Source organism: Coenobita brevimanus, chromosome 71 (assembly GCF_032717465.1).
Source record: "Coenobita brevimanus isolate Jiangsu-jjx chromosome 71, ASM3271746v2, whole genome shotgun sequence".
Taxonomy (NCBI): Eukaryota; Metazoa; Arthropoda; class Malacostraca; order Decapoda; family Coenobitidae; genus Coenobita; species Coenobita brevimanus.
Window position 1 is genome coordinate 26,728,578 of NC_137024.1, and position 27,923 is coordinate 26,756,500.

The following is a 27,923-nucleotide window of genomic DNA, read 5'->3' on the forward strand; positions in this document are numbered from 1 at the left end:
CGTTACCGCTGCACTGCTCCTGAAGGAGAAAGAGGCAGATGAGGGACGTACGATGGCCGTTACCATGGCTCTGCCTGCCCTACAGGAAGTAGCTGAGGGACGTACAGTGGCCATTCCCTCCCCGGTGCGGACGATGGCCATTACTGCTGTGCTACTCCCAAAGGAGGAGGAGGAGGAGGTGGACGAGGGACAAATGATGGCCATTCCCTCCCTGGTATAGACAATGGTCGTTACCGTGGCTCCACCTCTTCTGCCTTCTTCTGTCAATGAGTGCTCATTAGCTAACTCACCGACTCCAGGGCTACTCCCGTAGGAGGAGTAAGTGGGGGAGGGACATACGATGGCCAATCCCTCCCTGACACGGACGATGGCTGTTGTCGCAGTCCCATTCCTCCTTCCTGTGCCAGTCGGCAAGCGCTCAATAGCTAACTCGTTGCAGCGGTCACCAGATGTGGCTACAGCAGAAGGACGTACGATGACCGTTCCTTCCCTGGTAAAGATGATGGCCGTTACCACGCCGCTGCAGGAGGAAACAGCTGAGGGACATACGATGGCGTTCCCTCCCCGGTACAGACGATGGCTGTTACCGCGGCACTGCCTGGGACTGTATCTGGTGCAGTCCCACCCCAATCTTGCCGAGGGTTGGTCTGGTTGAGAAATAGTGCCGCATTCCCGTGACGTCGTGGTTGGGTAGGTTGAGGGGAAGAGGGACACAAGGTCGGGGCGCCCTGGCGCCTGTCTTGTTGTGGGTTGATCTGCACTCACCTGGCCTGCCGTGGTGTCCTCCCACGGTCAGGGTAGGGCTGCGGCTCCATAGCAGTGTGGGGGGTCCAGCGGTGCAGGCGGGCATATTACTGATGTTCATCATTCTTGTCTGAAGATTCTTGTATATTCTTTTCTGTCGTTTCTTGGGAGGTTCACCACGAGATTCTTGCAGGATCAAAGTAGCTACAACAGCTTGGTCAGCTTGGATCCACTGGATAGCATGCCATATCGTTGGGTGACTGTGACCAACCAACCTAGCAAAATAATAATGATAAATCAAAATTATTATTGTCTGTCCATGGAGCATTGATCTAGGTAAAACTTAATAATTTGAATCGTATAAACCATAAATAACCAATCTATTACCTAACCTAGGCATTGTATGCAACTCAAGGACCTAATGCTTCGAATATAAAAAATAAAACATTATATAATATTGAATGTTATAAATACCCAGTAACCAACATTTCATTAACCTCAACTAGCCTGCTGTGTCGATTGTTCCATCCCTCACATAAGTTGCTCGTGCGAGACTCATCTCGAATAGTTGCCTCATGAATGTTCCAAATTTCTTGAGGAAACCGAGGAGGGATGCGACGGGGCTGAACCGTTTGGATCTCGTTGTCATCTTGCTGTCTTTGGCCATGTGTATAGGTTCCTGTTACCTAAGTCTGGTCGAAGTAGGTGAAGAAGGGCTCCATGCCCTCAAGTGTGTTATTTTTTAGGTAATTCATGCCCGCAGATACAACCTCGAGAGGAAGAAACTTAAAATACACACCTTCGCCGCCGCCGAACCAACCACCCTGCCACCCCCCACCCCACTGCCGAATCCCAACCCCACCACCACCCCAGGAGGACACCACGGCAGGCCAGGGAAGGGCAAGACCGACCCGGAGTGAGAAGGGCGCCGGGGCGCCCCCACCTTGAGTCCCTCTTCCGCGAAACCAACCCAACAACGACCACGCAGAAAGAAGAGATGACCCTGCGAGCGGGGAAGTCTTCACCAGGTTCGGGGTGGGACTGCTCCAGAAACAGTCCCAAACAACACCGCGGATACGGCCATCATACGTACCGGGTAGGGAGCGTCCATCGTACGCCCCTCAGTTGTTTCCCCCCGTAACACTGCCACAACGGACATCGTACGTGTGGGGGAAGGAGTGGCCATCATACGCCCTTCAGTTACAGACCCATCTGGAGACAGCCTCGGTGGAGTAGCTATTGAGCGCACACCGACAGGCAAAGGAAGGAGAAGTGGAACCGCGAACATGGCCATCGTAAGTGTTGGGGAGGGAGCGGCCATTGTACACCCCTCATCCACTTTGTCCTCCTCCTACTGGAGTAACACTGCTACAACGGCCATCATATGTGTGGGGGAAGGAGCGGCCACCGTACATCCTTCAGTTACTTCCTGTCGGGCAGGCAGAGCTGTGGTAACGGCCATCGTACATACCAGGGAGGGAGCGGCCATCGTACCCCCCTCATCTGCCTCTTACTCCTTCGGGAGCAGCACCGCCACAACGGCCATCGTACGTGTGGGGGAAGGAGCGGCCACCGTACTCCCTACAGCTGCTGCCCTTAGGAGCTGCAGAACCGCCAACATGGCCATCATACATGTGGGGGAAGGAGTGGCCATCGTACGCCCTTCATCTGCAGTTCCTAGAGTTCTTCCGGAGGGGAAGGTCCCTTGTGCGGCCGGCCCACTACCTCTCGGCTGCGCGGGACGCCCTTCTCTCTTTCCCTCCAGGTGTGGTTCCCCGGAGGTGCTGCCATTCCTAGAGTGGTGGCGTGGTCCTGTCCCAGTCCTGCAGCTGACCCCTGGACGACCCCGGCCCCTGATGGATGCCCCATGGAAGAGGTGCCGCAGCTCACTCCTGACGACGCCTCGCCCTACAGGCGACCGCAGCATCCGGACCTCCAGGGCCAGTCAGCAGGCCCCAGAGTAGGGCCGTCCGGGCCCCACTCCCCCATGGCCCTCCGCCAGGAGTAAGAGGCGGCAGGCCCGGCTCCTGGAATTATTTGGCCCCAGCCCCAAGGGCCACCTATCAGGTCGAGACCCCCAGACCGGAGGGCCACCCTGCACCCCACCGATAAGGCCCCAACACGAGGGCCACCTATCGGGTCGAGGTCCCCAGACGGAAGGGCCTCCCTGCACCCCCCTGACGAAGCAGGCCCGGGTGACGATGCCCCTGCGGGTGGTCCACTGCCTCCTGCAGGAGGGTTCCCCAAGAGGGTCCCCTCCCATGTCTGGGCACCACCTCTGTTAGCCCAGGGACCCGGGCTTTAGTGGCGACTTCAATGCATCTCGCCTGTTATGCATAAATGTAAGCCCCAGAGGCAGTGATAAAAGTGACAGCAAAACAGCAAGGGAAATAATATAAAGTAATGCACTATCTCAGTGAACACCAAGGCAGCAAACAAGGGTCAGTGAACATACATAGTAAAGTGACTGGATGTAAAGAAACTCCAACAGTGGCAAAAGAATGAGAAAACCAGTATAACAGTGTCACCGCGGCTAAGTGACTTCCTGGTGACATGCCGCGTGCTGTAACAAGTGTATGCAAATATAAGCCAACCTGACCCTTTGTTCTGATCATATATTGTGCATCCGGTCCAGAACACTAAATGACAATTATTCACTGTTTATAATACCGATGCCATGTTCTAGTAATTCCCAACACCTATATATATAATTGAATTCTGCCCTTGACATTCTTGTGTGTATTGTGTACACTGTGTGTTAGTAAACCCGCTCTGTCTTCCTGTTCATGCCATATTCAGTGTCTCTCTGTTCTTATACTGTAAGGAGTACTGAACTAATGCAACAGATGTGTTAAGATGTACTGCCAAGTTTTTATGCCCTGTTCCTCTGTTGGTGCTTTATTTCTGGTCCGGAGAGAGGACCCCGGTCAGTCGCGAGCATTTTTAGGATGAGAGGTCGGACTAAAAACACCCCGCATAACACTCGTGGCTGATTAAAGCACGGAGGAACACAATCAGGGAAACTTGCACAATGGCAGCCAAACCTCACATCCAATTGCCAAAGTTCAATCCTGAACAATATGACATTGACATCTGCTTGGATATGATAAAACCTCTCTTAGATATTGGGTTTGACACTGACAGAGAGAAAACAGCAGTCACACTACCCAGCCTGGTCAAAAGTAATTGCAACTGTTGCCTCAAAAATCGTCCCGGAATTAACATAGGATCAATTCTCACACATCATGAAACAGGCCGCCACGCCTTCACTGGGCAAAGTTGTCACCCTGTCGCAACTTGACACCCTCACCTATGACGGTAGCCTAGACAACACTTTCGTCCAGGCACGGCGACTCGTCACCGCCGCCTATCCCAAAGCAACCGCAGCCACTCGGGATCAACACACCCTTAATACCCTGCTGAGAATCCTCCCAAGCGCAGTCAGGGAGCATTTTACTATCCATGATCCCTCTGGCAATATGGATCGTGATCTACAACTTGTACGACACCTCCTTGCTGCCCACCTCATGCCCCAGCCTATCCACGCTGTGAGCAAATTCCCCACCACCAAGGCTCCACCACCCAAACCTAGGACGCCACCTACCCGGCCTACCATGGAGCCATCATTCACCATCCCCAGGGCCCACCCCCAGAAGAAACGTCCTAACCCCAGGGAAAATCACAATCTCATTTCCATCAACCCCTGGGAATTTACGACATGCAGTCGCACCTGCCCTCTGCACGACATCAGGGAACAACTGAAAGCTAGCTGACGCAGGCCCTTCACACAAGGTCGCCGAAAGGTATCCTCCCTGGAAGACGATGCCCCACAAGATGACGCCCCACCCATAATATACTCAGAGCCAGGTGACGAGGAGCCCGAAGAGGAAGACCACACTCAGCAGATGGAATTTTAGGTCCGCCCCCCCACGGTGGCGGGGGCCACTTCACACAAGTACAGACCCCTAGTCTACGACAAAATACTTCTGAACGGGGTCAAGGCAAGGCTACTGGTGGACATGGGAACTGCCAGGTCATGCCTGTACTCACACTTTTACTCCCGCCACAGTTCCGCCTTTGGCCCCCTTCTCTCCACCTCAGCCAACCTCGTAGACGCAGGGGACGGCCTCTGCCTATCTGTGGAGAAACACGGGCCCTGCGGACTGAAACTCACCAACAAGCTTCCACCAGACATCCCTTCAGTGTCTATGACTCCACCTGCCGTGCATATGACGGGTACCTGGGGCTGGACCTCCTACAGAAGCTGCACACCACCATCGACTGTTACCAACGCCGCCTCCACTTCTGTCCAGTCCCCAACACCCCCTCCCAAAAAAAACAACAACATAACCCTTCACGCTCCATACACACACCATCATCACCCACCACTCATCTCCCCCAACCATTCTGCACATGCAACCCACCAATCCCATCACCCCACATCTCACCTCCTCACCCCCACCCCTCACGCTCTCCCTCACCTATTCCACTTTCACTTCCAACTTTTCCCGCCACCATCGCTTCGGCTATCACCATTCCACCCCACCATGAGGCTTGGTTACAACTCAACAGACCCTCTGGTACCTCAGTCCTCTTCTCCCCAGCCCTACCAACCGGACCCCTCTCATCCTGTTTAGTGTCCCCAACCTTCCTCCCCCCCCCAAGTCCGTGCGGTCCGCATCGCGAACCTTGCCGCCACACCACTTACCCTACAACAGGGATTGATTGTAGACGACATGGAGGAGGCAGAATCCTATGAATCACCTCCCTCCACCCCTCCCACTCTACCTACTCTACCTTCCCACCTCTCCACCTCCCAAACTAACAGCCTCTGACAGTTACTCCTGGATTTTCAAGACCTTTTCTCATCAGGCCCAACAGACATCGGCTACACTACCTATCACAACCACGAGATCCACACCACCAGCCCACCCATTCGTCAACCCTCACGCCACAAAAACCCCAACCAGCGAGCAGAGGAAGACCAGCAGGTCCAGGACATGCTCAATGCCAGCGTTATTTCTACCTTCACCAGCCCATGGTCCTCCCCCGTCGTGCTGGTTAGAAAAAAAGATGGCAACCGCATTGGCACCATGCGGTTCTGTGTGGATTACCTCCAGCTCAATGATGTTACCACCAAGGACGCCACACCCCTACCCCGAATGGACGTTTCCCTCGACTCATTACACGGCTCATCGTGGTTTTCCATCCTCGACCTGCAATCAGGTTACTGGCAGGTCCCCGTCCACCCAGAAGACAAACAAAAAACGGCCTTCTCAATCTCAAACGGCAAACACTACGAGTTCAACGTCCTCCCCTTTGGACTCTGCAATGCCTCAGGTACATTTTCCCGTCTCATGGAATCGGTCCTGAGCGGCCTTACCTGGGAGATCTGCCTGGCGTATCTTGACGACGTCATAGTATTCAGCAGTACTTGGGCAGACCACCTCCACCGCCTCAAACAAGTCTTCATACGTATACGCCAGGCCGGACTTAAACTGAAACCATCCAAATGCGTCCTAGCCAAATGATCCGTCTCCTTCCTAGGGCACGTGATCGGAGCCGAGGGCATCTCTCCCGATCCTGACAAACTCCACGCCATAGCCAACCTCCCTCTACCCAAAGACGTTCACGAAACGCTGGCCTTCCTAGGCATAATGTCCTACTACCAATGTTTTTTCAAAGGCTTTGTGGACATCGCTAAACCCTTACACGACCTCACAAATAAGGGCGAACCATTCGCGTGGACGTATGCAAGGAAAACAGCATTTACCACCCTCAAATCAAAACTCATCTCAGCCCCCATTGTAGCATTCCCAGACTACAACCTCCCCTTCCGTCTTTACACCGATGTCTCCCTCATTGCCATAGGGGTTGTACTCGCTCAGGTACAGGATGGGCAAGAACACATCATCGCCTGTGCCAGCCGCACCCTCAATTAAACCGAATGGAATTACGCTGCCACCAAGCGTGAGTGCCTTGGTATCGTCTGGGCGTTGGACTATATCTGTTCATACATCCCCGGCACCCACGTAGTCATTATTACAGATCACCAATCACTTCAATGGCTACGACAATCTAACACCACCAACGCCCAACTCATTTGTTGGCGAGAGGCTCTGGAGGAATTCGATTTCGAAATATCCTACCGGCCCGGGAAACTACACACCAATGCTGATGCCCTTTCCTGCCTCCCCATCGGCGCTATTCGCCCCGACACCGACCTAATTCAAATATGGCGGAATAAATAATGCCCCATCTGGATCCCGCCACGTACCTTCACCAAACTCTACCAGCAAGGCAATCAACTTTTCAACCCAGATGGCCACATCGTCCTCGACCCTGACACTGCACACAATGCCATGCTCCACTTTCACGCCGACAATGGCATTCATCTTGGCACAAAAAAGCTTATGCAAGTCTTCAACGACATATATTGGACACCAAACCCCTCAAACATCGCCAAAAACATCATTCAAGTATGCCGAGCCTGTGCCTTAGGGAAGGATATCACATGCACGCCTGGACCATCGGGGAAACTGACGGCTCAAAAACAATGGCAGCTACTCTCAGTTGATGTCGTCAACTCCCTCGTACCTAAAGCGGGATACAAATACATCGTCACCTTCGTTGATGTTTATTCAAAATTCATCATTGCCTGCCCCGCTAAAGACCACAGCGCCGTCACAGTCACCGACGCATTAGTCCGCCATGTCTTTCCCTACTTCAGGATTCCCCAAGCCCTACATTCAGATAATGGCAAGATCTGGGAGGAACTCGCAACAATCTTTGGTTACCATATTTCCCACTCCTCTCCATACTGGCCACAGGGAAACAATGTCTGCAAGAGAAGTCATACATCCCTCCTAAACCAAGTCAGAACCAGAATCATGCAAACAGGCAACGACGATTGGCCAGTCCACGTCAAAATTGTGCAGTGGGGCCTCAACACATGCCCCAGAGATGACTGTGTAACACCCCACGAGCGAGTCTTTGGGGAAGGCCCACTCCTCCTACCCCTCCGTTAACACCTCCAACCCCCCGCCCCACCCTCCACCACTGATCTCCTACATCCCTCAAAAAACGTCTCCACCACCTCCAAGCCCAACAGGACCTACAACTCGACACACTCCCCTCCAACCCCTACAAACCAGGAGATTCCGTCGTCGTGGCACGTCTGCCAACCTCCAGCAAAACTCCCTTCACTATCACCAACATCCCCAACCCCTACCAAGTCACTATCAACCACCAAGGACAAACACGCACATACCGCAACAGGCACCTGTGTCCCTTCCGCCCCACCAACAATGAACCCACACTCAGCCGCACGCCACACACCTCCTGCCACGCACCACCCGCCTCGGCATCTTCCAAGAATCACCCCCCTGATTCATACACCTACTCCTTCTCATTCCCCCTCTGCCTCACCCACTGCCACCCCGCCACCCCCTACACTGACACCCGACCCACCACCAACTCTCTCCGATTCTGAGATTCTGACCCCTCACCACCTCCAACTATCCATGATTCCCCTGCGCCCACACCACCATCTCCACCACGCCACTCTCAACCACCACCCGCGGTGCCCACCACCCACCCCACACCCCATCGCCAGACGGAAACCGCACCCAACACCACCGCACCACCACCACCGCCCCTACACCCCTCCCGCACTCCTCCACCCACCACCCCACACAGCACAACACCTACTGACCCACCACGTGTACATACTCCACCTGCCAACCGCACCACCCACGCACCCACTCCTGCCCACCCCTTACCCACTGGCCATTCTCACTACACACGACACCCCACACCCTCACCCACAACCGCCCCTGACCAAATTAGAACGCCCATGCCACCACATGCCTCCCCACCTTCACCACCAACACCCACCCTCACCACCACTACCACCAGATCATGACGCCTCTCACGCCCACCATCAAGATACACCCCAACACCAACACCTACCTCCCCTACTACCTCACATTCCCCAACACATACCACCCATACCCCCAACACCACCCCCATCATGCTCCCCATCCATCAAGCAAGGTGGAAAGTTCCCAATTCCCAATTCCCCAAAGGACAGTGCTCCTCCCACCATATCCTCCCACATAAAAGACCCAACACCTCCTCCCTCATCAGCATACAGCCTCTACCTCTGCACCAAGCACCACCTCCAGAGATGAGAATCGACCGCATACTATGGTGCCCATACGACCGCCCACCCATCAGACTACGGAGGACCCAAGAACTCCTCCGAATCCTACGCCACACCACGCAGCCTTCGTCACTCCGGCTCACCCTCAACCCCCACCAGGAGCCAAACACCACCACTTACCACTGGACCACCCTCCTCCAGTACATCCAACCGGCTCACCAGACGTCCACCACCAGCACATACCACCTCCAGTCACGGGGCCGTGACTTCTTGACCATGGAGGTTGTAAAATACACACCTCCACCGCCGCCGGACCAACCACCCAGCCACCCCCCACCCCACTGCCGACTCCCAGCCCCACCACCACCCCAGGAGGACACCATGGCAGGCCAGGGCAGGGTAAGACTGACCTGGAGCGAGAAGGGAGCTGGGGCGCCCCCACCTTGAATCCCTATTCCACGGAACTGACCCAACAACGACCACACAGAAAGAAGAGACGACCCTGCGAGCGGGGCAGCCTTCACCAGGTTTGGGGTGGGACTGCTCCAGAAACAGTCCCAAACAACACCGTGGATACGGTCATCATACGTACCAGGGAGGGAGCGGCCATCGTACGCCCCCCAGTTGTTTCCCCCTGTAACACTGCCACAACTGCCATCGTATGTGTGAGGGAAGAAGCGGCCATCGTATGCCATTCAGTTACAGACTCATCTGGAGACATCCTCGGTGGAGTAGCTATTGAGCACACACCGACAGGCAAAGAAAGGAGAAGTGGAACCGCGAACACGGCCATCATATGTGTCAGGGAGGGAGCGGCCATCATACGCCCCTCATCCACTTTCTCCTCCTACGGGAGTAACACCGCCACAACGGCCATTGTACGTGTGGGGGAAGGAGCGGCCACCGTACGCCCTTCAGTTACTTCCTGTCGGGCAGGCAGAGCCGCAGTAACGGCCATCGTACATACTGGGGAGGGAGCGGCCATCGTACGCCCCTCATCTACCTTTTACTCCTTCGGGAGCAGCACCGCCACAATGGCCATCGTATGTGTGGGGGAAGGAGTGGTCACTATACGCCCTTCAGCTGCTGGCCTTAGGAGCTGCGGAACCGCCAACACTGCCATCGTACGTGTGGGGGAAAGAGTGGCCATCGTACGCCCTTCATCTGCAGTTCCTAGGGTTCTCCTGGAGGGGAAGGTCCCTTGTGCAGCCGGCCCACTACCTGTTGGTTGCTCGGGACGCCCTTCTCTCTCTCCCTCCAGGTGTGGTTCCCCGGAGATGCTGCCGTTCCTAGAATGGTGGCGTGGTCCTGTTCCAATCCTCCAGCCGACCCCTGGACGACCTCGGCCCCTGACAGACGCCCCACGGAAGAGGTGCCGCAGCTCACTCCTGATGGCGCCCCGCCCTACAGGCGACCGCAGCATCCGGACCTCCAGAGCCAGTCAGGAGGCCCCAGAGCAGAGCCGTCCGGGCTCCACTCCCCAATGGCCCTCCGCCAGGAGTAAGAGGCGGCAGGCCCGGCTCCTGGAGTTATTTGGCCCCAGCTCTGAGGGCCACCTATCAAGTCGAGGGCCCCAGACCGGAGGGCCACCCTGCACCCCACCGACGAGGCCCCAACACGAGGGCCACCTATCAGGTCGAGGTCCCCACACGGAAGGGCCTCCCTGCACCCCCCTGACGAAGCAGGCCCTGGCAACGACGCCCCTGCAGGTGGTCCACTGCCTCCTACAGGATGGTTCCCCAAGAGGGCCCCCTCCCACGCCCGGGCGCCACCTCTGTTAGCCCAGGGACCCTGGCTTTAATGGCGACTTCAACGCATCTCGCCTGTCATGCATAAATGTAAGCCCTAGAGACAGTGATAAAATTGACAGTGAAACAGTGAGGGAAATAATATAAAGTAACGCACTATTTCAGTGAACATCAAGGCGCAAACAAGGGTCAGTGAACATATATAGGAAAATGACTGGATGTAAAGAAACTCCAAGAGTGGCAAAAGAACGAGAAAACCAGTATAACAGTGTCGCCACGGCTAAATGGCAGTTCCTGGTGACGTGCCGCGTGCTGTAACAAGTGTATGCAAGTATAAGCCAAACTGACCTTTTGTTCCAATCATATGTTGTGCTTCCGGTCCAGAACACTAAATGACAATTATTCACTGTTTATAATACCGATGCCATGTTCTAGTAATTCCCAGCACCTATATATATATAAGTGAATTCTGCCCTTGACATTCTTGTGTGTATTGTGTACATTGTGTGTAAGTAAACCCGCTCTGTCTTCCTGTTCATGCCACATCCAGTGTCTCTCTGTTCTTATATTGTAATGTGTATTGAACTAATGCAATAGATGTGTTAAGGTGTACTGCCGAGTTTTTATGCCCTGTTCCTCTGTTGGTGCTTTATTTCTGGTCCGGAGAGAGGACCCCGCTCAGTCCCGGGCGTTTTTAGGACGAGAGGTCGGACTAAAAACACCCCGCATAACAAAAAGCTAGACTGCCAACCATACCACAAAACAACTTTATTTCCTCACTTTCCTTGTAGAGAGTAGACAATCCCAACTCCTGTATTTTTCTCCAGGATGACCGTGTCAAATGATAGAAACAACAACGAATGGTCACTTCTGTTCCGAGAATTGCTGTGATGGCTTTTGAAGTTGCTTGTTCGAAGTCAAGCATAATGGTTGAAGGGTCTGGATATAGGAGGTATTCCCCACATTTATCAAGAACTGCCTTGAAAAGTTCCTCATAAGTGTCTTGGGTCTTGTGTTGCAGGAATACATAAACAATGGAGGCAGCAGTTGATCCCAGAGGAACACGAATGACATACAATTGTTTGAACTTAGGAGGGGCCATGGCAAAACTGCCATCCATCATCCAGAGGTCAGATCTCGCTAACAATCGCAGTGTTTGTTCACTAGCAAAAGCAACGATGCGGTTGTCACTGTCTGACCAACAGGGTAGAGACTCAAAGGTACGAAATAGGTGCGGCCTCTCTCTCTCTCTCTCTCTCTCTCTCTCTCTCTCTCTGTCTCATGCATGCAAACAGCTTTACACACACACACACACAAACACACACACATAAATATATATATTTAGATAGATATATAAATTTAGATATAAAAATTTATATATATATATAAATATAAATAAAAAGATAAATAAATATATATATAAATATTTATATATATATAAATATATTTAATCATAAATATATATATATAAATATATATATATAAATATATAAATAAATATACATATATAAATATTTATATATATAAATATAAATATATAAATATATCTATAAATATATATATATATATATATATGTATATATATATCTATATATATATATATATATATATATACACACACACACACAGTGGGAATCAGAGGTAGCAGACGTGCGAGGTCGGCGCTCCGTACCGAACCAGCACGGCCAGTGACATTACCTAAATTAGTATCTGTATATGAGTCAAGCTCTGTACCAGGTTAGACTAAATGATTTTTCATTATTAAAAGAAAAAAAAAAAAAAGTTTAAACAAGACTTGTTCAAACAGAAAAGAGAACCAAGAGGCGAAAGAATGTGCTCAGTCAGCTGAGGTTTGTTTAGACTGCAACTGCCCCAGGGAATGTACAGTAAGTACACTGTGCTTTTAGTATTGCAAAATGGACACATACTTTAGTAAAGCAAATATGGAAAAGAAAAGGGATAAAGGTAGAAAGCAAAATGATGATTTCTACCAAGAACTGGTTGAAGTGGAGACTCACAATTGACTGGTTGAACGTGTACACAAACTAGAAATGGCTTTCAAAAATGAAACTGATGAAATAAAGAAGCAGCTGCACTTGCAAAAGGAAGAAATAGAAAACTAGGAAGGGAGGCCAACAAGAAAGACACAACCATCAGTGAACTAACAGTTGAACTGAGTACACTTAGGAAAAAAATGAGTGAAATGGCAAGTACAGTAATCAATCACGAAAGTGTTATGGAAGAGCTCAAAAATGATACAGAGACAATTAGGCAAGTAAGCAGTCTGATAGACCAAAGCAGTGATATTGAGGAGAAGATAACACAGGTGAATGAAGCTGTGCAAAGCTACAAAAATGATGTAGAAACCACGTATGCTGACATGGTGAAAGTAAAGAAAGACTTAGAAACAAGGGTGGAGGAAAAAAGCATTAAACAGGAAGTGAAAAGAATAATCCAGAACAATCCAAAGTTAGTCAGAGATTCAGTAGATATAAACAAATCTATAGTAATCACTGGTATAGAAGAGGAAGAAGTAAAAACAAGATCACAAGAGACAAAAAGGAGATGGCAAATGTAATGAGCTTACTGAAAGAAGTATCAGAGGAAATCTGTAGTAAAGACATAGAGGAACACAAAAGGTTAGGGAAATACGAGAAAAGCAAGACAAGACCTCTAAAGGTGACTTTCCAGAGTGTAAACACTGTGGAGGAGATACTAAAAAATGCAAAGAATCTTATGGAAAAAGAGGAGTTCAAAAATATATGGATAAAAAGATGCCTGACACAAGAGGAACTGGAATTACTGAAAGAGAAGAGGGAGGAAGCAAAAACAAAAAAATGAGGGACGATCAGAAGAGAAGAACAAATTTTTTTACAAAGTAATAGGATTGCAGGTATGAAAGTTGTACACAAACAGGATGGAATAAAAAGGAGGAAGGTAGTAAAACCATGTCATGACAAGTATATAAACAAGATGATAAAGTTGATGTACTCAAATGTGGATGGAATGGTATCTAAAGTACTAGAGATGAATGATTATGTCAGAGAAAATGAACCACAAATAATATGCCTAACTGAAACAAAATTAACACCAGGGATATCCAATGACATACTAAACTTAGAGGAATACAATATATGGAGAAGAGACAGAAATTTAAAAAAAGGAGGAAGAATTATAATATTAAATAAGAAAAATCTAAAAGTCAAGGAAATAAAACTAGATATACCATCACAAGTAGAACTGATTGCAGTAGACATCAACACATCTGAAGGGAAGTTAATCGTAGCCAATTTGTTCATGCGACCCAGATCAAACACATGGGAGAGAGTACGATTCAGAGTTTAAGATCATTACTACATAAAATGGAAGAGAAATCGGAAAGAATTATACTAACTGGAGATTTTAATACAAATATAAATTGGAATACTCTAGATATTATTAGCCAAGAAAGCTGTTGGGACCAAAAGCTTCTGGATCTCGTGCAAGAGTTTTTCTTAACGCAACATGTGAGGGAAACCACCAGAAAAAGAGGACTCGATGTACCTTCAGTGCTAGATCTAATATTTACTAGGCAAGAAAATGATATTGACAGTTTAATATATCACCCTCCACTCGGCAAAAGCGATCATGCAGTACTAAATTACAACTTCAGGATAGCATATGACGTAGTTAACAGCAATGAAAGTTACAAAAAGAGCCTAAACTATAAAAAGGGAAATTATCAAGACCTAAAGAAGTATTTCTTAGAAGCTGATTGGGAAAATAAGCTTAGAGGACAAGATTTAAATGCTGTATCTAAAAAATTCTGTGAATTTTATGAAATAGGAGTCCAGAAGTACATCCCACAGCATAAAGAAGCAGATAAGAAAATACAGAAATGGTTCAATACAGAATGTAAAAAATCAAAAGAAAGAAGAGATTTCTTGTGGAATAGATACAGAAGACACAGTAGTGAAAGGGCATATAATAATTACAAACAGGCAAGAAACGATTATACAAGAATAAGGAGGGCAGCCCAAAAACAGTTTGAGGAGGATATAATAAATAAAAGTAGTGATCAACCAAAGCTGTTTTACAGCTACATCAGAAGTAAAACCAAAGTAAAAGATATAATACAATCCATTACGGACGAGGGAATCACTTATACGCAAGAGAAAGATATTTGTGAAGCACTAAATAAGAATTTCCAATTAGGTTTTACAGAAGAAAAAAATTTTGAGAGGGATTATGTGGAACATGCATGTCCACACACACTACCAGATATACAAATAGCAGAAAAAGTAATACAGGAGGAGTTAAGTAAATTAGACAGAGGAAGAGCAAGTGGTCCTGATGAAATTTCATGTTGGGTACTACGAGAATGTGCAAAGGAGTTAAGTAAACCATTATTTTTAATTTTCAAGAAATCCTTGAGTCAAGGTAAACTACCTGATAATTGGAAGAAAGCAAATATTGTCCCCTTATTCAAGAAAGGAAATAGACAAAATCCACTTAACTACCGACCAGTATCACTGACCAGTGTTGTAAGAAAGGTATTAGAAAAGCTTATAAGAAAAGCTTGGGTAAATCATCTAGAAGAACACAGTATGATAACAGATAGACAGTTTGGTTTCAGAAAAGGAAAATCATGTGTTACTAATCTGTTGAGCTACTATGACAGAGTAACAAACACAATACAGGAAAGAGAAGGATGGATGGACAGTATCTATTTAGATATGAAGAAAGCTTTTGACACAGTACCACACGAAAGACTTTTATGGAAACTGTACCATCAAGGAGGAATTCGAGGCAAACTGTTTTGTTGGATGCAAGATTTTCTCATACAAAGAGAAATGAGAACAGTACTAAGAGGAAACTACTCATCACGGAAAGAAGTGACTAGTGGAGTACCACAGGGTTCAGTGCTGGCACCAATCATGTTTTTAGTGTATATAAATGATATAAACGGTAACACTGGAAATGAGAGCTATCTGAATATGTTTGCAGATGATGCAAAAATACAAAGGAGAATTACTAAGACAGACTCTTGTAAAGAGCTACAAGAAGAATTAAATAAACTTCATGAATGGAGTAATACATGGCAAATGGAATTCAGTGTGGACAAGTGTCATGTAATCAAGTTTGGTAAAAGTGGAAAAAGACCTGATTGGGGTTATAAGTTAGGAAATAAAACCCTCTACACATCAGAAAGAGAGAAGGACCTAGGTGTGATTATCAATAACAGACCATCTCCGGCTGACCACATCAGCGAGAAGGTACGGAACATGTATACACTGCTTGCAAATATGAGAATAGCATTTGTTATGCTGGTGTTTTTATGGCGACTTCTCGTCGTAAAAACAATAGCTACTGAAGCGGGGTCCTCTTTCTAGACCGGAAGTAAAGCACCAACAAAGGAACAGGACATAAAAACCAGGCAGTATACCTTAAGAAATCTTTTACCTTAATTCTAACCGTAACAATACACGTATAGAGTGATATTTGAGATACAGGGGAAGAGAGACACAGAGTTAATATTCAGCACCACAAAATAGAGTTACACTTAGCACACACTACAATGTTCATACAGGGAGATCTTGAATTATCTATGGTATTGTTTATGTGTCACTTTTAGGCAGGATATATATAGAATGGTTCACAAAGGGAATAAACAAGATTGGGAGTCTGTATGGGAAATATTACTATAAATGAGGTAGGGTGCGGATAGCGACACTTGACATCGTCACCTTGTCACGGCGACACTCACATTCAGGCTTTTGACGGGCCTGCGCACCCTTACCTCAGGTGTTCACAGAAACTTCTCTTATATGGGGGTACTGGGATAATTACAATAAAGTTCATTCTCTGCCCTGCCAACACTGAGTTCTTGTGGGCTACTATCAACTATACTGTTCTTCACTTACTCACTGTTCACTGTTCTTTTTCCCGACTTGTTCTTGACACAGGGGGGGGAGAGTCACTATTTTCCTATATCTCCTGGGTAACGTTCACTCTGGGTCACACTCGTAGGTGGGGTGCAGGGAGGTTCTCCCGTCTGGGGGCCTCGACCTGATAGGCGGCCCTCGTGCTGGGGCCGCATCGGTGTGGTGCAGGGAGGCCCTCTGGTCTGGGGGCCTCGACCTAATAGGTGGCCCTCAGGACTGGGAACAAACAGCCGGAGTAGTCAGGCCTGTCGTCTTTGGCTCCGTGGAATGAGGGAGCCCGGATCGCCTTCGTCAGGAGCTGGAGAGTCTGGCATGGGTGTCTTGGAACTGCGGGCACCAAGGGGGAGAGGCGCCGTCAGGACTGGGCTGTGGCAGAGTCTCCTTCGGGGCTCGGGCAGGAACAAGGAACTTCCGGGCGTGGGCGGTAAGTCCGATATCGGGCCTTGCCACCACTCTAGCGTCTCCTCTGGGACTATATTCTCAGGTGGTGACGAAGGGCTTCCACAAGGGAAAGAGGCTGGAGAAGGACTTGTGTCACTCGTGTCCTCTCTAGTACGTCCTGAGGCTGGAGCCTTGGGTCGCCTTACCCTGGTACATACTCTGGCTGTAGCCGTGGACTTGCCCAGCGAACGAGGAACAACTGAAGGGCGTACTAGGCCGCTCCTTCCCCACCACGTATATAGACCGTCAGCGCAGTGTTGCTCCCGTAGTAGGGGACAAGCCGGAGTGAGGGGCACAGAGGCCACACTCTCTCCAGTAGGAACTGAAACTACCTTCAGGGTCTTCTCTACCCTGGTATGTGCCCCGGCCGGAGCCGAGTGTCTACCCGTTTTACTGAGAGCAACTGAAGGGCGTACTAGGCTGCTCCTTCCCCGCCATGTATATAGACCATCGGCGCGGTGTTGCTCCCGTAATAGGGAAGGGCTACATGTACGGTAACAGGGGCTCTTTACCCTGGTCCGTACTCTGGCCGTAGCCGGAAGCTGATCTGTCCGATCAGGAACAACTGAAGGGCATACAAGGCTGCTCCTTCCCCACCACGTATATAGACCGTCGGCGCGGTGTTGCTCCTGAAGGGGAGAACAGCAAGAGAGGGATGCACTGGGGCAACTCTCTCTCTCTGGTGTACTAAGGCCGGAGCCTTGGGTCGCCTTACCCTTTGTACACTTTGTTAGGCCGTAGCCTTGGGCCTCCTGCCCTTGGGCCTCCTGCCCTAGAGGGCATAACAAAGCCGTCAATACAGTGTTACCTGGGACTGAATCTTGTTCAGTCCCACCCCTATTCTGACCATTGCTCCGCCCGCAATGTAGTTTCCTTTCCCTGGTCACCTGGGGTTGGGGCAATTGCGGGGACGAAGGGCCCAGGATCGTGATGTCCTGGTGACCCTCTTGATTGGGGTCACTAACCCCACCGTTGTGTCCTCCTGGGGTGGTGGTGCAGTGGCGGCCCGGTGGTGGGGTGGGGGGTGGTGAGGTGGGAGGTCCGGCGGCGGGCACGGCGGGTATTTTATCACCCTCCGCATTGTAGAAGTCACGACCCCGTGACTGGAGGTGGTAGGTGGTGGAGGTGGATGTCTGGTGGGCCGGGGTGAGGTGTTGGGCCGCTGACCCGTGAGTGGTGAAGGTGTTCGGCTCCTGATGGGGGTTGAGAGTGAGCCGGAGGGAGGACGGATGGTCGGTCCGGCGTAGGAGTTGGAGCAGGTGGTGGGTGTTCCGGATTCTGGCATGTGGGCGGTCATGGGATAGCCAATGCACTTTCGTCACTTTCGTCTCGGGGAATGGTGCCTGGTGGAGAGATGAAAGCTGAATGCTGGAGAGTGACGGGAGGTTGGTGGTTTTATGGGGAATGATTCGGTGGGAGGAGCGTCGTCCTTTGGGGAATTGGGACTTGGGAGGATTCCATCGTGCTTGGTGGAGGGGGAGGGTTATGGGGGAGGTGTTTGGGGCGGAGGGGGTATGTGGAGGTGGTGGGTGCCCGGATGGGTGTGTGATAGGCGAAGGTGTTGGGGTGTACCTCAAGGGTGGGCGTGAGAGGCGTCCTGATCTGGTGGTGGTGGTAGTGATGGTGGGTGTGGGTGGCGATGGTGGTTGTGCACGTGGTGGTGGTGAGGGCGTGCGGCTGTTAGGGGGGGAGGCGGGTGGCGGTGCGGTGTGGCGCGTATAATGAGAATGGACAAGGGGGAGGGGGGTGGTGGGGTGGTGGGTGTGGAGGTGGTGGGGTGGTGAGTGGTGAGGTCTGCGGGGGTGGTGGCTTTGGGGTGGTGGTGGTGATGTGGGAGGTATGGGTTGGGAGGTGGTGGGTGGACAGGTGTTAGGGAGGTGAGTTGTGAGTTGTGAAGGGGTGGCGGTCTTGGCCGGTGATGGTGGGGTGTCGGGGGGTGGGCTGGTTGTTGGTGAGGTGGAGGGAGGGGGTGAGAAGGAGTTGGAGTAGGAGTCTGGGGGGTAATTCTGAGAAAGGTCTGGATGGACAGGTGTGCGGGCAGGGGTGCAGGTTGGCCGGGCGCGTGGGTGGTCAGCGGTGGGTGGGTGGAAGGGTCACATGTGGCGATTTCTGTATGTGCGGTGTTGCCCCTGTTGATCTATAATGACTTGGTATGGGTTGGGTACTCAAACAATTTTGAAGGGTCCATTAAATCAGAGGTAGGTTTTGGAGGGGGTGGGCAGGTGTGCAATGACTACGGACTGACCAGGTTTGTATGGGTTGGAGTGGGTCGTGTCGGGTGCCAGGTCTTGTTGAGAGTGTAGGTGGTGGAGGCGGCGTTTGAGGTGGTGGAGAGGATCGGTAGTGGAGGGTGGGGTGGGTGGCTGTAGGTGGTGGCGGAGTGGCAGGAGTAGTGGCGATTCCCCCAAAACTCTTTCATGTGGAGTTATCCCGTCTTCTCATGGGCATGTGTTTAAATCCCATTGGATAATCTTGATGCGGGCAGGCCAGTCTTCGTTCCTTGTTTGCATAATGCGTGTGCGGACCTGGTTCATGAGGGAGCGATGGCTTCTCTCGCAGATGCTGTTACCTTGGGGCCAGTAGGGGGATGAGTGGGAGATGTGGTATCCAAATATGTTCGCCAGTTCTTCCCAGACTTTTCCAGTAAATTCTGGGGCATTATCTGAGTGCAGTGCTTGGGGAATACCAAAATATGGGAAGACATGGCGGGTGAGGGCATTGGCAACTGATACTGCACTGTGATCTTTGGCGGGGCATGCGATGATAAACTTTGAATACACATCCACGAATGTGATTATGTATTTGTACCCTGCTTTGGGTGTGAGGGGGCCGACGACGTCTAAGGAAAGTAGTTGCCACGGTTTCCGTGCTGTTAATTTTCCTGAAGGGCCGGGTGTTCGGGTGATGTCCTTTCTTAAAGCACAGGCTTGGCAGGATTGTATAATGTTCTTGACGATGGTGGATGGGTTAGGTGTCCAGTACATGTCGGAAAAGACTTGTAGGAGTTTTTTAGTTCCCAGGTGGATGCCGTTATGGGCATGGAGGTGGAGCATGGTGTCGTGGGCAGTGGTGGGGCTTAGGACGACATGTCCGTTTGAATCGAACAGGTGTTCGCCATGTGGGTGGAGTTTAGCGAATGTGTTCGGTGGGATCCAGGGCGTTGTTTGTTGTGCCACATTTGGACTAGGTCTGGCTCTGTCGAGATTGCATTGATTGGTAGACGGGACAGGGCGTCGGCGTTTGTGTGGAGTTTGCCTGGTCGGTATGAGATCTCGAAATCATACTCCTCGAGTGTTTCTCGCCATCGTATAAGTTGTGCGTTGGTGTTGTTTGACTGACGTAACCATTGCAGGGATTGGTGGTCCGTAATGACTATCACATGGGTGCCTGAGATGTAGGAGCGAAAGTATTCGAGGGACCAGATGATTCCCAGGCACTTGCGTTTGGTGGCCACGTAGTTTCTTTCTGCAGGATTTAGGGTGCGGCTGGCACAGGCGATGATATGTTCACGGTCATCTTGTACTTGTGCAAGGACAGCCCCTATGGCGATGAGTGATACGTCGGTATACAGGCGGAATGGGAGGTTGTAATCTGGGAAAGAGACTACTGGGGCAGAGGTTAACTTGGACTTGAGGGTGGTGAATGCAGTTTTTCTTGGTTCGGTCCATACGAACGGCTCGCCTTTTTTTGTTAGGTCGTGTAGGGGTTTGGCGATATCTGCAAATCCTTTGACAAACCGCCTGTAGTATGATGTTAGCCCTAGGAAGGCTCTAGTTTCGTGCACGTCACAAGGTAGGGCAATGACGGCGATTGCACGTAGTTTTTCTGGGTCTGGGGAGATGCCTTCAGCGTTAATTAGATGTCCAAGGAAAGAGACCGACCTCTCGGCCAAAACGCACTTTGTTGGTTTTAGTTTTAGTCCTGCCTGGCGTATATGGTGGAACACTTGTTTGAGGCGGTGGAGGTGGTCAGCCCAGGTATGACTGAAAATGATGACGTCGTCTAGATACGCCAAACAAGTCTCCCAGGTTAGTCCGCTGAGAACTGACTCCATCAGGCGGGAGAATGTGGCAGGGGCGTTGCAGAGTCTGAAGGGAAGAACGTTGAATTCATAATGCTTCCCGTTTGATGTTGAGAAGGCAGTTTTGTGTTTGTCGTCGGGATGTAGAGGGACTTGCCAATAACCCGATTGCAGGTCTAGGGTCGAGAACCAGGTTGACCCATGTAGGGAGTCAAGCGAGTCGTCGATTCTGGGTAGGGGCGTAGCGTCTTTGATAGCGACGTCATTGACTCGGCGGTAGTCTACGCAAAAGCGCATAGTCCCATCTTTCTTCCGTACGAGTACAACAGGTGAGGACCATGGGCTAGTGGAGTTGGAGATAACGCTGGCATCGAGCATATCCTGGACCTGCCGGTCTTCTTCTGCCTGTTGTTTTGGATTTTTTTGTCGTGATGGTTGGCGAATTGGAGGTCCGGTCGTGTGTATCTCATGGCTGAGATAGGTAGTGTGGCCAAGGTCGGTTGGGCCAGAGGAGAACAGGTCCTGAAAGTCCAGGAGGAGTTGTCGGAGGCTGTTGGTTTGGGAAGGGGATAGGTGTGATGGTAGGTCGGGGAGAGTGGGATGGTCGGGGGGTGGTGCTTGGCATGGTTTGGCTTCTTCTGTGTCGCTGATGACGAGTACTCTTGGTAGGGTTAGTGGGGTTGTGGCGAGGTTGGCGATACGGATTTCATGGGCATGTGGGGCATGGAAGGTAGGGCTTACTAAACAGGAGGAGAGTGGTCCGGTGGGGAAGGATGGTGAGAAGAGGACGGAGGTACCTGAAGGTCTGTTCAGTTTTACCCAAGCTTCATGGTGGGGTGGAATGGTGACTGAGGAGGCGATAGTGGCAGGAAAAGATGGGGAGGGGTCCAGATGATGTGTGGTGGGGGGGGGTGATGGAGGGGGATGAAGTGAGGCGTTGTGTGAGGTTGGGTTGGGGTCAGATGTACAGGTGGGTTGGGGCAGGTGAATGTTCGTTGGTTGTGTGTGTTTGCATGGTGAGGAGGGGGGTGGTGTTCTTGCTTTTTCTTCGATGAGATTTTTTTTTCTTGTTGATTGATGCTTGGTTGGGGCGGGCTGGACTGAAGTGGAGGCGGCGCTGATGGCAGTCAATGGTGGCGTGGAGTTTTTGGAGGAGGTCCAGCCCAAGATATCCATCATATTGATCGCATGTCGAGTCGAATATGATGAATGGGTGGTTAGTGGATACTCGTTGGTGGGTGTTGGTTTGAAGGGCCCGTGTTTCCCCACGGATAGGCAGGGGGCCATCCCCCGCGTCGACGAGGTTGGCTGAAGTGGGGAGAAGGGGGCCAAATGCAGAGATGTGGCGGGAGTAGAAGTGGGAGTAGAGGCATGATCTGGATGCTCCCATATCTACCAGTAATTGTGCCTTGACCCCGTTCAGCCAAATCTTGTTGTAGACTGGGGGTCTGTAGCTGTGTGAGGTGGCCCCCACCACTGTGGGGAGATGCGGGGGTGGGCCTAAAATTCCATCTGCTGAGGAGTGGGGTCGTCGTGGTCGTCGTCGTCGTCCATTCCCGAGTAGAGTGTTGGCGGTGCATCGTCTTCTGGGGCGTCGTCGTCTAGGGAGGAGACTTTCTTGCACCCTTGGTGAAAGTTTCTGCGCCTGCTAGCCTTTAGCTGTTCTCTTATGTCGTGCAGGGGGCAGGTGCGACTGCAGGCCGTGAACTCCCAAGGATTAATAGTGACGGGATTGCCTAGTTCCTTGGGGTTGGGGCGCTTTTTCTGCGGGTAAGCCCTGGGCACAGTAGGAGTTGGCTCTGTAGTTGACTGGTGAGGCGGCAGCTTAGGTTTGGGTGGAGGGTTGTGTTTCGTCAGGAATCTTGTCACCGCGTGGAGTGGTTGTGGTATGGGACGGGCGGCGAGGAGACGTCTGACGAGTTGCAGGTCGTTTTCCATGTCCCCTGAGAGATCATAGATTGAGAAGTGCTCCCTGACTGTGCTAGGGAGAATCCTCAGCAGGGCATTAAATGTATGTATATCTCGGGCATTTGTAGGTGCCTCGGGATAAGCGGCGCTGACGAGGCGCCGAGCCTGGATGAATGTGTCGTCCAGGTTCCCATCGTAGGTGAGGGCGTCGAGTTGAGAGAGGGCGACAAATCTGCCTATTGATGGCGTGAAAGCCTGTCTCACCATTTGTGAGAATTGATCCCATTACAGTTCTGGGACGATTTTTGGTGCGACAGTGGCAATTATTTTTCCCAGGTTAGGTAATGTGACTGCAATTTTTTCTCTGAGTCGAACCCTATGTCTAGGAGGGGTTTGACCATATCTAAATATACTTCTATGTCGCATTGGTCCGGGTTGAATCTCGGTAATTGGATGTGCGGTTTGGCTGCCATTGTGCAAGTTTCATTTTTATCGTTCCTCCGTGCTTTTACTCGGATCCAGAACCACCGCCTGCCACCAGTGTTATGCTGCTGTTTTTATGGCGACTTCTCGTCGTAAAAACACTAGCTACTGAAGCGGGTTCCTCTTTCTAGACCGGAAGTAAAGCACCAACAAAGGAACAGGACATAAAAACCAGGCAGTATACCTTAACACATCTATTACCTTAATTCTAACCGTACCAATACACGTAGAGTGATATTTGAGATACAGGGGAACAGACACAGAGTTAATATTCAGCACCACAAAATAGAGTTACACTTAGCACACACTACAATGTTCATACAGGGAGATCTTGAATTATCTATGGTATTGTTTATGTGTCACTTTTAGGCAGGATATATATAGAATGGTTCACAAAGGGAATAAACAAGATTGGGAGTCTGTATGGGAAATATTACTATAAATGAGGTAGGGTGCGGATAGCGACACTTGACATCGTCACCTTGTCACGGCGACACTCACATTCAGGCTTTTGACGGGCCCGCGCACCCTTACCTCAGGTGTTCACAGAAACTTCTCTTATATGGGGGGACTGGGATAATTACAATAAAGTTCATTCTCTGCCCTGCCAACACCGAGTTCTTGTGGGCTACTGTCAACTACACTGTTCTTCACTTACTCACTGTTCACTGTTCTTTTTCCCGACTTGTTCTTGACACAAGGGGGGGAGAGTCACTATTTTCCTATATGTCCTGGGTAACGTTCACTCTGAGTCACACTCGTAGGTGGGGTGCAGGGAGGCTCTCCCGTCTGGGGGCCTCGACCTGATAGGCGGCCCTCGTGCTGGGGCCGCGTCGGTGTGGTGGAGGGAGGCCCTCTGGTCTGGGGGCCTTGACCTGATAGGTGGCCCTCGGGACTGGGAACAAACAGCCGGAGTAGTCAGGCCTGTCGTCTTTGGCTCCGTGGAGTGAGGGAGCCCGGATCGCCTTCGTCAGGAGCTGGAGAGTCTGGCCTGGGTGTCATGGGACTGCGGGCACCAAGAGGGAGAGGCGCCATCAGGACTGGGCTGTGGCAGCGTCTTCTTCGGGGCTCGGTCAGGAACAAGGAACTCCCAAGCGTGGATCCGATATTGGGCCTTGCCACCACTCTAGCGTCTCCTCCAGGGCTATATTCCCGGGTGGTGACGAAGGGCTTCCACAAGGGAAAGAGGCTGGAGAAGGACTTACGTCACTCGTGTCCTCTCTAGTACGTTCTGAGGCCGGAGCCTTGGGTTGCCTTACCCTGGTACGTACGCTGGCTGTAGCCGTGGACTTGCCCGGCGTACGAGGAACAACTAAAGGGCGTACTAGGCCGCTCCTTCCCCACCACGTATATAGACCGTTGGTGCGGTGTTGCTCCCTTAGTAGGGGACAAGCCGGAGTGAGGGGGACAGAGGCCACACTCTCTCCAGTACTAACTGAAACTACCTTCAGGGGCTTCTCTACCCTGGTACGTGCCCCGGCCGGAGCCAAGTGCCTACCGGTTTTACTGAGAGCAACTGAAGGGCGTACTAGGCCGCTCCTTCCCCACCACGTATATAGACCATCGGCGCGGTGTTGCTCCCGTAATAGGGAAGGGCTACACGTACGGTAGCAGGGGCTCTTTACCCTGGTCCTTACTCTGGCCATAGCCGGAAGCTGATCTGTCCGATCAGGAACAGCTGAAGGGCGTACAAGGCCGCTCCTTCCCCGCCACGTATATAGACCGTCGGCGCGGTGTTGCTCCTGAAGGGGAGAACAGCAAGAAAGGGATGCACTGGGGCAACTCTCTCTCTCTGGTGTACTAAGGCCGGAGCCTTGGGTCGCCTTACCCTTTGTACACTTTGTTAGGCCGTAGCCTTGGGTCGCCTTACCCTTTGTACACTTTGTTAGGCCGTAGCCTTGGGCCTCCTGCCCTTGGGCCTCCTGCCTTAGAGGGTGTAACAAAGCTGTCAATACGGTGTTACCTGGGACTGAATCTTGTTCAGTCCCACCCCTATTCTGACCATTGCTCCGCCCGCAATGTAGTTTCCTTTCCCTGGTCACCTGGGGTTGGGGCAATTGCGGGGAACAAGGGCCCAGGATCGTAATGTCCTGGTGACCCTCTTGATTGGGGTCACTAACCCCACCGTTGTGTCCTCCTGGGGTGGTGGTGCGGTGGCGGCCCGATGGTGGGGTGGGGGTGGTGAGGTGGGAGGTCCGGCGGCGGGCACGGCGGGCATTTTAGCATTCACATACATAAATGAAGACATGCTAAGAAGGATAATAACATCATTCATTAGACCAACCCTGGAATATGCATCAGTAGTCTGGAGTCCTTATCTCAAAAAACACATAGACAAGATTGAAAAAGTTCAAAGGGCCGCTACAAGATGGATACCAAGCTTAAGGGACCTAAGCTACGAAGAAAGACTAAATAAACTGAATCTACCAACACTACAGGAAAGAAGGGAAAGAGGTGACATGATAATGCTATATAAGTGCATATCAGGGAAGGAGAAAATAGACATAAATGATTATTTAACATATGGAGAAGCATCAGCAAGAGGACACTGCAAAAAACTGCATAAGAAGAGAGGTGATAAAGACGTAAGGAAATTCAGTTTCCCAAACAGAGCAATTGATCAATGGAATGCACTGTCGAATGAAATAGTGTGTGCCAAAACAATTCACAAATTTAAGGATATGTACGATAAATATGGTTTAAGACACGGGACAGTACGAGCTTGACTCATTGCTGTAAAGATAAAATTAGATAAGAACAATTAAGTAAGAACACACACACACACACACACACACACACACACACACACACACACACACACACACACACACAGAATCAGTTTCCAAGTGACGTAGACACGAAGAAAAGTGGGAGGAGCCATATTCTGGGGGCTGAGTAAGCTGCATACGGCCACACTTCTCTACACTGGACCGTTGTCGTATAATTATCAAGAATGATTGTGGATCTGCTCCACCATTTGACGCCCATTCACCTGAAATAACAAGTTCCTGTAATGTAGTAGGGTCACGAGGTTGATTGTCGCTTTGATGATGCTGAATGAGTCTTTTACAATGTTCTTTATATACGAAATGAGCCTGAGCTTCTTTTCCATGGCTAAAGCAGTTTGGGCGTATATTTGACCAGGTTTATCTTGAGTAGTTTTAGCCAATGTTTTCATTCTAGATTTACGTTTTGCTGCTTTATAACTTTCGTCACCATCGTGGTTGTGTTCCATCACAAGTTTTGGATTTTCATTTTCAAGAGAAGTTACTAAGGCCCCTTTGCACGATAGTGTTCGCTTGACGCACCGCCACCGAATCGTTTTAGCTCTTGACCACTGCTTGGTATACATGTATTCACTGTAACACAGTTTCTGACCTCCCTTATTCCTCTCGATAATCTCCATGGTGGTAGTAAGGCGTACAGTACGTAGCAGTGTTCCATAGAGCTGACAGAATTCCACTAGTCTGATACCTTACAACTTACGCCAGGAAGGTTAGGTTTAGTGCTAGGTTTAGTGTTGTTTCACGATGGCGAAATGTTCGAAACCCATAACTCATAACTGTAGTATATGAAACTCATACCAAAATATGCAAATACTTTTGTGTGCCATTTTTTCCTACTTCACACTTTGTGACGTATTTTCTGGTGCCATTTTTTCCCAGTGTCATTTTTTCCAATGCCATTTTTTCCTGTGCCATTTTTTCCGAGTACTGTGTAGCGCACATACTGTGCACCAAACACCACACTACCTCCACACGAGATCACCACACAAGCTTCACACTTTGTACCTTTTACAACAATAAATATTTCAGTTCAATACACTTTGCATCCAGCACCAATACGTGTTCACCACAAAAGCGACGCTGTGAAGGTCGAGGATGCCGCGGGTGTTGTATGCACGGAGTGACTATGCTGGAAGTTACCGTGCCCTTCTCTATTTAGCCTAAATTAACCAAACCTAAACTAACCTTAACCTAACCAAACCTTATCCTAGATCAGCCTAACCTAAATAAACCTAAACTGAAATATCTGCACGACGGGGTGAGCCCAACACCACAACCCCAGAAGGAGAGTACAGGGAGGTGACCCCCACCCCACAAGGAGATGACGGGAAGGCCGTTTTACCTGATGAGCCATCCAGGCAGGAACGGTTTCTCTCCCGTGACCCAACGCCTCTCTTCCTCGCAGCCAGACCACTGGGCTGTGTGCACTGAAAGTACACTATGCTCCAGCAGAGGAAACACTTGCAAGAATTGGGGTGGGACTTGCACACGCAAAATCCCAAGCAAGCCCTCGGACGCCGTGTCCACCAGATCGGCCTCCATAAAAGGGGAGGACTCAGGAGGTGCCTCTAGTCTTGCGATGTCTTGCGACATCCCATGGGAGCAGCGGCACAGTAGTACCCACCGGGTCTCCTGTGGGTGGAGTGACCACCGGTTCTTCATCCTCTGCCACCCAATTTCGGCACGTTCTATGGACGACCTTCG

At 50.4% G+C, this 27,923-nt stretch overlaps 1 pseudogene; it reads right to left on the minus strand.

Annotated features, from left to right (window-relative positions):
• Nucleotides 1–583: 583 nt before the first annotated feature.
• Nucleotides 584–26,839, minus strand: LOC145406712 (uncharacterized; annotated as a pseudogene).
• Nucleotides 26,840–27,923: the final 1,084 nt, after the last annotated feature.